This window comes from Hemitrygon akajei, chromosome 15, assembly GCF_048418815.1.
Source record: "Hemitrygon akajei chromosome 15, sHemAka1.3, whole genome shotgun sequence".
Taxonomy (NCBI): Eukaryota; Metazoa; Chordata; class Chondrichthyes; order Myliobatiformes; family Dasyatidae; genus Hemitrygon; species Hemitrygon akajei.
In genome coordinates, this window is record NC_133138.1 from 70,283,637 (window position 1) to 70,296,355 (window position 12,719).

Here is a 12,719-nt window from a genome sequence, read left to right on the forward strand (position 1 = left end):
TAGTTCATGAACTGAACAGTTTCTATTCCTGAACCTGGTTGTGTGGGGACTTCAGGCTTCTGTAGCTTCTGCCTAATGGTCACTGCAAGGAGATGACATGGCTGAATGGTGAAAATCTTTTGCATTCCATAGCTATATTATGAGTATTATGGCGGCTAGGGAGAGAATATGAACCATCTCTGCGTGGAACCAAAGGCAAACATTGAGATTTTTAATGAATATTGCTCTTCTCTTTTTACTGTGGAGAAAACGGTGGAAGATAAGAAAATGGGTGAAATGAGATGTGTTGTGTTGGACCACATATAAATGAACAGGGAAGAAGTACTAAAGGCCTGAAAGGGCACTAAGGTGGATCATTCCCAGGACCTGACCTCGTGTATTCTTGGACCTTGTGTGAAGTAGAGATTAAATTGTGAAGGTCCCTGCAGAGATTTTTTTGCTTCATCTTTGGCCACAGATGAGATTCTGGATGACTGGAGAATGGTTAGTAATGTACCATGTTTAAAAATGATAACAAAAGCAAGCCAGGAAACTATTGACCAATGAGTCTGACATTGTTGGTGGGTATATTTCTGGAGGGGATTCTGAAAGACAGATCTACCAACATCTGGAGAGACAGGATCAGTTATCATAGCTTTGTGTGTGCAAAGTTATGTCTGACAAAATCTCTTACAGTTCTGCGACCAGACATTGTCCTTGTGTCTGAGTCTACCAAGCAAGTGGTGCTGCTGGAGCTGACAGTCCCATGGGAACACACACGAGGAAATCTGCAGATGTTGGAAATTCAAACAACACACACAAAATGCTGGTGGAACAAAGCAGGCCAGGCAGCATCTATATGGAGAAGCGCTGTCGACGTTTCGGGCCGAGACCCTTCGTCAGGACCAGTCCCATGGGAAGATCACTTGGAAGAGGCCTTTGAAAGGAAGCTCTCCAAGTACGCAGGACTGGTCAGCAACTTTCAGCAGACTGGATGGAGAGCGAGGTGTCTCCCAGTGGAGGCCGGATGTAGGGGATTCGCAGCCTGTTCCTTAGCCAGAGCCTACAACAATTTGGGCATCAAGGGAGAGAGGAAGAGGAGAGCCATCCGCTGTACCAACAATGCGGCAGAGAGGGCCTCAAGATGGCTGTGGCTCAGAAGAGGGGAGCCATGGACCCATAATTAGCTGGCCATCTGAACACAAGCTGGGATCTGATCAGCCCTGGCTGGGTCACCTGGAGAAGGGTGTATGATGATGAAAGACCTGAAACACCCGATGATTCCAGGAACATCACTGAAGACGTGTCCAGAGGCATCAGTAGATGTATGTACACAGCGAGGAAGTAACAAAAAGGATAAATGATGGTAGGGCAGTGGATGCTGTCTCTATGGACTTTAGCAAGACCTTGACAAGGTCTCTCATGGCAGGCTGCTCCGGAAGGTTTAATCATGTGGACCAGAGTGAGATAACAGACTGGATTCATAATTGGTGCAGTGATAAAAACAGAAGGTGATGATTGAAGTTTGTTTCTTGGACTAGAGGCCTGACACAACAGTCAGTGCTGAGTCCTTTGTTGCCTAAAATTTGTTCAAATGATTTGACTGTGAAATTACAAGGCATGGTTACTAACTTCTCAGACGGTAGTATAAGAGGTGAAGTTGTAGATAATGTTTCAACTAAAAACTAGAAGGCATTGGTTTAAGTCGAGAGGTGAAATTAGTTTATTATTGTCATACTGTCCACACAGTACAATTCATTACAACAGTGCATTGAGGCAGTGAAAGTGTAATGCAGGCAGACAAAAGAGTGCAAGGTCATAATGAGGTAGATTGTGAGGTCGAATTCATGTTATGGTTCTAAAGGACCATTGAATAGCTTTACAACACTGGGACAGAAACTGTCCTTGAGCCTGGTGGTCTAGGACAGCTGGGGGCTTTGATTATGCAGGCTGCTTTACTGAGGCAGTAACAAGTATAGACAGAGTCCATGCGGAAGGGCTGTTTCCGTGATGTGCTGAGCTGTGTCCAAAACTCTCTACAGCCTCTTGTGGTCAAGGGCAGAGCAGTTGCCGTATCAAGCTGTGATGAATTCAAAGAGGATGCTCTCTATGATGCATCAATAAAGCTGGTGAGGGGTCAAAGGAATCATGCCAAATCGCTTTGAGGAAGTGCAGGCACTGAAGAGCATTCTTGGCTGTCGAAGAAAAAAAGGTTTTGGCTGATGTCCCTTCCTTGGAACCTAAAGCTCTCAGCCTTCTTGACTTCAACACTGCTGATGTAAACAGGAGCATGTATACCGCACTCCCACCCTCCTGAAATAAATGGCCAGCTCATTCATTTTGCTAACATTAGTGAAATTTTAATTTCATGACACCATGTCACTAGGCTGTCATTTTTCTTCCTGAATTTAGACTCATCATTCATTAACATATGACTACTTCAGTGTTGCTTTTCAAACCTGTAGATGATATTAGAGCATGTCCGGACAAACAGTCATGAGTGCGTGGGGAGAATCATGCTGGCACCACACATGACTTACTGCAGTCAGGAGCAGAGCTTTCACAGTTACAGCCAGACATTTGTGCCTCAGTCTAAGGCAGTGCATGATGGATGTGCCTCAAGGAGTTGATGAGAAGCTGGCCTCCAATGCCTTGCTAAAAAGCCGTACAAGCATTCCCACAAGGATGGAACTTCTCATGTAGCTTTACAGAACACATAAGCTAACATGTATGCTCACATATACCAAGCATCTTATTGCATGCTCTTTATATTTTCTATGTGAACTGCTCCACTTGGTCTTCAGGAACAGAACTCAGAAGTGAGCACACCTACCATGTATGGCTGCAGTCACTTGTAGCTATTGACTCACCATGGGCACTACTATATGACTTGATGGTAATGTTCAGTAGGTTAGACAAAAATAGTAACTGCACTCATATTTTATTCTGTAACACAACAAATAGAACCATGTGATCTGTAAATTGTAAAACACTATCTTGTTGTACTGGGCTAAGGCTATTTCTCAGAATGTTTAGCAAGGAAACCTAACATTTTGTCATTCTAATTAATATAATTACCATTCATAACTTAGATAGTATAGGAATTATTTCCTTTGGTGAAGAAATTTATGTACGAAGGGACGTGACATTCAAATAATGAATGGCAGTTACATATTTGGGGGAATTTTTCCATATACCATAGGTAGGCATTGTTTGGAACTATCTACTAAAAGACTGTGGACACTAACATAATTTGAACTTCCAAGGTAGGTATGGATAAACGTTTATTAAAGCTTGAGGAGTCAAATGGCCTGTTCCCAATCTTTCTTTGTTCTGACATTCTTGAACAATATTTAAAAAATACAAGCAATTGAAATGTGAACATTGTCTTTTTTTAGAATTTTGCTACAGACTATTTATAAATAATAATGAAAATTGATTGACTAATACCGTAGCTACCATAATAATGCCAACTCCTCATGAGCCAAATTAATTACAAGAAAAATGTTTTTCTTGTCTGCTTGCAGAAGGAGATAAAGTGTCCTCACTGAATGTAGCATTATCATGGATAATTACTTATGTACCTCTGATTCTTAAGAGGATTCCCTGACAAGGTTTTGCAGTCATTGATATTGGTCTTTGGAACAATTGCTTCATTAGTAACATCATCACTGAGTTCAATCTCCTTATTGAACACTCTTCAAGCTTCTTCTGACTTATGTAGAGTGGAAGGTCTGAAGAAGGTGGAAAAGACAGCATGGTGGTATTTTTATGTTTGTTCTACCATGTTACAAATTTGATTATTCATAACTCTCATTCTATTTAGGTGCAGTAGGATTCCTCCACTTCTCACAGACAAATAACAAACTCATAAATTCAGGATTACTGGCAATTAAGGTAGCAAATAGAAACTGAATGATCACTGCAAAGAACTCGGATCTTCCATTAGAAGTCCCGTAAAATAGACCTGTAGGAAGAATAAACATGATTCATTGTGAATTATAAACATTTAGTTTGAACACTTATTTTAGATTCATTTATAATTCTACATATGGTGATTGTCCATTGTGTCCGATGATGACAGGAGACCTGTACTGGAGAGTTTTTAAAGTGGAATAGCTGTTGTACTGGGGCAATTCCACTGTCTTGACCTCAGAAGTCCAGGTTCAGTGGAATGAACAAATGTCACAAGCTGCGGTCTTCCTGGTTGTCGTGGATGACCACGACGTCTTCTGTGCCTAGTCACACTCTTCACTCTCCACAGAGCTTTGCAGTACTGCCTTCCTGGCCATTGGATCTTAGTGAAGGTCTCATCTACTGACCTTGCATGATAGGACAAGCATGTCCCTATCGTACTGGGATATGAGACCGCCGGCTACCCTCATCTGGTTTAGCCTGCCTGCCGAAGCAGTGTACCGGGGCTATGGCCGCTGTCACATGTAAACAGCTATTTAGAGCCACAGTTGAGAGCTGAGTGCCCAGTGGGGATCAAAGGTGAATAAGCTGCCCTGGAATGGACACAACGGGCCCTTTCACCAGAGGTGCTGCCCCTCCCTGAACACCCCATTCACCCAATGCTACATAAATATACACATAATTCCACTGAGAGATTTGTGTCTTCAAATTATAATGAGAATTTGAAATAAATTGAATGAAAGCCATGAAATAAATTTGACTCTTTCAAAGCTAGCTGATTAGCAGTATAAAGAGTAGTAAACTTCGATAGATGGACAGTGGAAGGCATTCTGACTGGCTGACACATGGCTTCCTATAGGAACTCCAGTGCATAGGAATGCAAGAGACCACAGAGAGTGGTGAACTCAGCCAACTGCATCATTGGTACAGCTCTCCCCATCATCAAGGACATTTACAAAAGATATTGTCTCAGGAAGACAATATCCAACATTAAGAATTTTTATCACATGACCATGCCCTCTTTTTGCTGCTGCTATCAGTCAGAGGTAGAGGAATTTTAACCTCAAGGTTCAACCACAGACAAGAGAAAATCCGCAGATGCTAGAAATCCAAGCAACGCATACAAAGTTCTGGAGGAACTCAGCAGTCCAGGTAGCATCCATGGAAAAGAGTACAGTGACGTTTCGGGCCAGGACTAGGCCTGAAATGTTGACTGTACACTTTTTCCATAGATGCTGCCTGGCCTGCTGAGTTCCTCCAGCAATTTGAGTGTGTTCCTTAAGGTTCAACAACAGCTTCTTTCCCACTTCCATCAGGTTCTTGAACTGACTTGGTAAAACCTAAGACTATATTTTTTCTCCCTCTCTCTCAACTTGCATAACAAATAAACAGCAAATTGAGTGTAAATTACATATAATCTATGTTAATTTAAGTTCATATTAATTTATGTTTGTCATGTTTGCAAACTGCTGCAAAAAGCCAATTTTCACAGCAATTATGCCTATGACAATAAACTTCAACTTGAACTAGAACTTGAACTGATTTGATAAGAGTGTTCTATATTTTACTGAGAGATGTGCTGGGAACCATTGTGCATCAACCATTAAAACTAGAATCATATAAGCTTACACACATATCTTTCTGTGCTACATTTCAATAATATGAACAAAACTGAAATACTGAAATCTAATCTATTCTAATTTACAACAGCTAAGATTAGAGGACATTGGGATGCCTGCCTGCTCATTCTGTCTGGGTCTATCTGATCTACAACCTGAAAATTACGAAGACTTTCCATTTTAGCACGTTCCATCACTAAGCCACATTTAATATCTTGGTGACTGAAACATTTTTTTCTTGCACTTAAACTGAATTCTGGGGACATTGAGCACAATAAAGTTACCTGGCTGGAGCACATAGTTTGTGTAAGTTAATGAGACAAGAATGACAGCCAATATTTTAATGTTTCTGTAACTACACCACAGATCTTGACGAAATGTTCATGTAATTACTACAGTGTGATGTCAGAGTCCTGAAGCTCAATTATGCACTTTAAAAATAAACAACAGAGTTTCGAGGACTCACTTATCACCATTGTAACAGGAAGTTGAACATTGACCAATGGTATGGGCTGTACAGTGCGCAGGATATCTTTTGGAGAGATTGATTGGAAATGATGGATGCCAGCTTTCATCTTTGCTCTCTCCCCCTCTCCAAACCACTCCATCAACAGGTCTCCTGTCTTCTTCATCCTAAACTAAACTTCATTCCCTTTTTTTCAACTGTCTCTCCTCTTTAACTCACTATCGCCTCCATCCTCTGATACTCTTTGCTCTCTTACTTTCAGGAATCAATTTTCTCAAACCTTTGATCCCCAGTTTTCTCCCTGCCAATCCTTTGTTCAGCTCATACAACCTGTTCCTTCTCCTGTTCATGTGCCCTTCCTCCTTGAATCTACAATCGCCTCTCCCACCAGAATTCCCAGTTGAATTCCTACCTTCCTTTCAGTTCCATGTTGTGCCCACTTCGCACAGGAATGTGCCCATTCCAAACCTCAGATAAGTTTCTCTATTCAGGAACAGTCTCCAGAAATGGAAATATATGACTTTACAATTCTATCCATATATAACAGTAATATTATACATACTATTCTAAAACTCCAAGGAATGTCTGCTTCTAACATTAATTACAAAAGGGCCAAAGAAATATTAGCCACCCACAGCGCCAATCTGCTAAGCAAATTTGCTGACGACACTACACTGAGTGGCCTAATCACAAATAATAATGGAGCAGCCTACAGAAGAGAGGTCATCACCCTGACACAGCGGTGTCAAGAAAACAACCTCTCCCTCAACGTCGCAAAAACGATGGAGCTGGTTTTGGACTACAAGAGGAATGGAGACAGGCTAGCTCCTATTGACATCAATGCATCTGGGATTGAGAGGGTGAACAGCTTTAAGTTCCTCAGCATACACATCACCAAGGATCTCAAATGGTCTGTACATACCAGCTGTGTGGTGAAAAAGGCACTGCAGCACCTCTTTCACCTCAGACTGTTGAACAAGTTTGGTATGGCCCCCCAAATCCTAAGAAGTTTCATTAGGGGCACAATTGAGAGCATCCTTACTGGCTGCATCACTGCCGGGTATAAGAACTGTACTTCCCTCAATCGCAGGATTCTGCAGAGAGGTGCAGACAGCCCAGCACGTCTGTAGATGTGAACTTCCCACTACTCAGGACATTTACAAACGTACAAAGGCAGGTGTGTAAAAAGGTCTGAGGGATTATTGGGGACTCGAGTCACCCCAAACACAAACTGTTCCAGCTGAAACCATCCAGAAAACTGTACCGCAGCATAAAAGCCAGGACTAACAGGCTCTGGGACAGCTTCTTCCACCAGGCCATCAGACAGCTTAATTCATGCTGACGTAACTGTATTTCTATGTTGTATTGACTATCCTGTTGTACATAATATTTATTATAAATTGCATATTGTACATTTAAACGGAGACATTAAGTAAAGATTTTTACTCCTCATGTATATAAAGGATGTAAGTAATAAAGTGAAATGAATTAAATTGTCAACTGAAGGGGACAATCAGGACTGAGACAAGCGAACGGCGACCGATATACAGAAACACCAACGACCGTGTACTGAGAATGTGTCATCAACTTGTAATGAACCATCTGCAAGCTAACAGCGCAAACTTGGCGAGCTCCACAACATCGAAATCTATTAATATTGTTGGTCTATTTTATATTCTTTCTGTAATCTGTCATTACTATAAATATCATCAAGAAATTGATGACAATTTCTTTTAAAGGCATCAGAAATTTGAGTTTTACTGACAGACAGTCTTGAGTCATTGAGCTGATCTAATTTTAAGCTTCCAAGTGGTGCAAGTACAGTGAACTCTGACTTACAGAACGGAAGGACTGTAAACAAGGTGGAAGGAAATATCAGGCCATTTCTTGAGGCAAAGTCACAAAAATACAGTGAAAAAATTAGAACACTGCAAAAACAACAAACTCAAAGAGATTTAATCAGCTAATATATAGAGAATAAATATAGATATAACCATAGATTACTGAGACCTTTACGTACCTTACAATTAAAACATCACCTCGTCAAAATGAAGAAGAATTACTAATTTTCCTTTTTGTTGGTTGATATTCTCAAGGAGACCTTTTGTTATTTGAAACATAATATGTGATTTGTTTTCAGAAATCTTGGTTTTACCTATTTCACATCCCCTCTTAGTTTCCAGAAACTAGGCAGCAGTTGCATTTATTTTGAGCTGCATACCAAATCCTTTACTTTTATGGAGCAAAATGAAAGAACTACTTCGGAAAGTGACTACCAAAGATTAATAGATTAAAAATGCAAATGGTTCATAATAATTTAGTTCTGCATTTCAAGTTACTTTTTCACCTTTTGATGCCATTGTTGATTATAAGCCAGAATTATGTATTAGCATATGAAGAGGAAACATTAACATTACATTATCTATGCCATTTAACACCGGTATCAATCCATTAAAATTGTAGACAAAGTAATGCAATATATCTTATAGCACTAAACATTCATATGCTAATATGATAGTTATTTTAGAACATTAATTTTAACAGCTTTTATACCACTGATTGATTTAAAATCATGATCTGTCTTATTTAGTAGAACATTTTAGTTTTTTTTGTGTTCTTAGTCATTCATATCCGGATTTTTACACAATGCTTGACATAATAACATCCACTGACTCATATCTACTGAGAAGAAAGATAAATAAGGAAAATATGCCAGAAAAGTCACCAAAGCAGAAAGAGAGATGTAGTTGAAGGACAAGAAAGCATCATTCTTATTTACAGAATGCATATCATGAGGAAAGCTTGCAATTTTGAAGTCTTACGTGACCTTCACCCAAAGTGCTGTAATTATCTTTGTGATAAATTGTCACTGCTGTAAGTTGAGGGAATAGGTGAAAAGGAAAGAAAAACAGGCCATCAGAAATGCAGGGATTTCTGAAAAAACTCAGATATCTCATCACCTACCACACAAACACCTAATCTATCTTCAGCCCACCATCCATTTCATTGACAACTCCACTCATTACTTTTTTTCATGTGTTTCTCCAATTCTCTGTTCAATCTCTCTTGTTCCTACTTTGTGAGGTACGGAAACATGATCCATTGAGTTGAGTTGTCATAGTGCTGCTTATTTACCAATCCAACTGCTCTGGATCTCCTGTTCTACTCTGTATTATCTCTATAGCCTTATCCCATGTCATTCCACAACCTCTAAACCAGGAGTTAACTTCACTGGCTGCCAACAGCATTTTATTCTCCTCTACCTTTCCCATTTAGACTCTACACCTCTCCATCCTTGTAGTTCTGCCACAACCATGCTCAATTCATTACATACAATCAGGCTACTTGGCTCAAAAGTTGACAGAATAGTTGACCCCTAGGGAACATCCATTTGCGGAAGAGATCAACATCACTTAATTGATAAATGCTTTGAAAATAGCTTAGCAAACATCAAAAATATTCCCAAAGTACTTTTCCAAAACAAAGTAAAACCTATGTTTTGTCATTTTTTGCTAAAATAGAAAATATTGGTAAATGACGAACGTTATTACAATGGTGTTCATTCATACATGTTTAAATTAAGCATCGATCTCTCTCACTCACTACCTGCTACCTCAGAACAGCATTATCAATGATTGTCAGATAGTCCACAGTTGTGTTGCCTACAGTACATTAACAGGTGTTGGTTATTCATGCACTGGGATCTCTCTTCCTGTTTTTTGGGCTATCCACTCAATACAGCTTGGGTGTGCTGATGAAGGACTGCAGATTTTTCTAAATGAATAAATAACCTTCCTCATTTATTCTTATCACCTAAAATAATCAGTAGAGATATGTTAGTGAATGAGTGGGATGAGGAAATTTGGAAAGTGCAAATGTCTTGAGTTGAAGCAGGTTCTATATGGGAATGTAAATGTGTGAACTTTAGTAATTATATATAAAGGAAAAATAACTAGTGAATGCAACATTAATTAGACAAGGTTTTTGAGCCTAATTGCCTTAGTTCCAATAATGTCTCATGGTCTTTCCATTGCCTTTACTTTCTTGATATTAATAGCCAGCTTCTCGCTGCAAAGTGTATTTCAGTACTCCATGTTATTGACGTCAATCTCTCTTTAATAAACACAAAATGCTGGCAGAACTCAGCAGGCCAGACAGCATCTATAGGAGGAGGTAGTGACGACCTCCACCCATAGATGCTGTCTGGCCTGCTGAGTTCTGCCAGCATTTTGTGTTTTTTTAATTTATTTCCAGCATCTGCAGATTCACTCGTGTTCTCTTTAATAAACACCTATGTCCACACATAAATCTATGTATACTTTTGAATTTCCTTTTCATTTCAAATACCTTATCCTCTCCTGCATTTCCAGGTCAAGATAATCTTCTTTCTTGTCTGGATCCCTACTTCATATGATGCTGCATTTACCTGTGTGTCCACCTCAACTTGCTATTTAAAGCTGGCACACCAAGCCAGGGAACACACACAAAACACTGGAGGAACTCAGCAAGCCAGGCAGCATCTATGGAAAAGAGTACAGTCAATGGTTTGGTCCAAGACCCTTCATCAGGACTGGAAGAAAAGATGAGAAGTTAAAGCAAGAAGTGGGGGGAGAGGAGGAAGTAGTACAAGGTGATAGCTAATAGGTGAAAATGGGAGGGGGTGAGGGGTGATTTAAAGAGCTGGGAAGTTGATTAGTGATAGGGATAAAGGGCTGGAGAAGGGGGAATCTGATAGGGGAGGGTAGAAGATTGTGGAAGAAAGGGAAAGGGAGGAGCATCAAAGGGAGGTGATGGGTAGGTGAGGAAATAGCACCAGAACAGGGAATTATTTCTGAACAATCTCAGTCACAGAATAGCTATTAGATCTTGGTTGTACAACTTTCCAATATCCGTTCAGCATTTCTTGCATTTGGCATTTAATTATTCCTTTCCTTTGTCACACACTTTAAACTGTGGCCTTGGTGATTCAATAACGTCACTTTTACAAGTAAACAGTGTCTGCAGTGCAATGGGTTGAAGCAAATGATACACTTGAACAATAATAGGTGAACTTCAGTAATTACTTCTAAAGGAGGAAAATTAATGAGTCCGCTAGTTGCTGGTGTTTATCAGTAAAAAAGGGACAAGTTTTTGAGGCCTAATGATCTTTAAATTCAAAATACTCCTCTGGTCCTTTACTACATAATTGCTTGTCCCTTCACTTACATTTACTTATGCTGTTTCTCTGGATACGGTATGCATCTGAGTATTGCTGTAACTGATAACAGTCTCCACACCAAGAGCTTAACTCTTATTTTTAATTTATCAAGTCGCTGGGTTCTGAATGGTTTTTGAGGCTTACTATTCTGAAAATACACAGCCTTCCCATGAGCCTCAGTGTCCATTGTCAGCCAACAGATGCACCTTGTTTATTTTATATAAGTTTTAACTTTAGTTTGAAAGGAACTGAAAGAGCTATGATTGTCTTTGTGTACTGGATGAAGGACAACATCTGTGAAGAGTCAGTCCACTGTAAACTGGGCACCTTGTCACAACCCAAAAATCAGGTTAAGAACAAACAACTTCACCTTGAGATCGGACTGGGAATTTCTAGTGAGAGTGACGAGAATGATTAGGTGGCATAATATGAAGGAAGTAGCAGAAACTAGTTTGACAGGTGGATGGAAAGACAAGTAACAGGTCTGAGGATGGGGCAGTTAGAGTCATCGTGTCAGAGAAAAGTACAGCACAGAAAAGGCCCTTCAGCCCATCTAGTCTGTGCTGCACCATTTAAGCAGCCTACTCCCATGACCTGAACCAAGACCATAGCCCTACATACCCCTACCATCCATGTCCCTATCCAAACTGCTCTTAAACATTGAAGCTGAGCTCGCATGCACCTGCTGCGCTGGCAGCTCATTCCACACTCTTATGACCCTCAGAGTGAAGAAGCTTCTCCTCATACTTCCTCTAAAATTTTCACCTTACACTCTTAACCCATGACCTCCAGTTGTAGTCCCACCCATCCTCAGTGGAAAAAGCCTGCTTGCATTTACCCTATCTTGTACAGTTGGTGTAGAAGTAGATGTGGCGTATAGAGAGACTGTGAGGAAGGATAGGTAGCTGGTAGGGCAGATTTACAGTTAGCGGGTTGGGTTGAAGTATGCTTATTTTAATGTGCGAAGTACAAAGAACAAGGGTGATCAATTTACTGCACGGGTCAGTACGTGCAACTACAACGTTGTGGCCATCACAGACTTCGCAGTCCCAAGGGCAAGAGTGGCTGCTGAAAGTTCCAGGGTTTAGATGTTTCAAAAGGTTATGGGGGAGTTCTAAAAGAAGTGGGGGCATGGCATTGGTAATCAGGGATAGTATCATAGCAGCATAAAAGGGAGGACATTATGGAGGAATTGTCTCCTGAGTCAGTGTTGGTGGAGGTCAGAAAAAGCAGGGGAGTAATCACTCCATTTGAAGTATTCTGTAGGCCCCCAGTAGCAACAGAGACACTATGGAACAGATCAGGAGGCAGATTTTAAGACAATTAACAGAGTTTTGTCATGAAGAACTTCAGATTCCCAAATAGTGTTTGGCACATCCTTAGCACAAAAGGGACAGAATTTGCTAAGTAAGTCCAGGAAAAATTCCTGAAACAGTATGTAGACAGACCAACTGGAGGTGAGGCCATACTGGAATTGGAATGAGGCATTGAACCAAACTAGACGTCAGATTTCTTGGTGGGGGAGCATTTCGGACACAGTGAC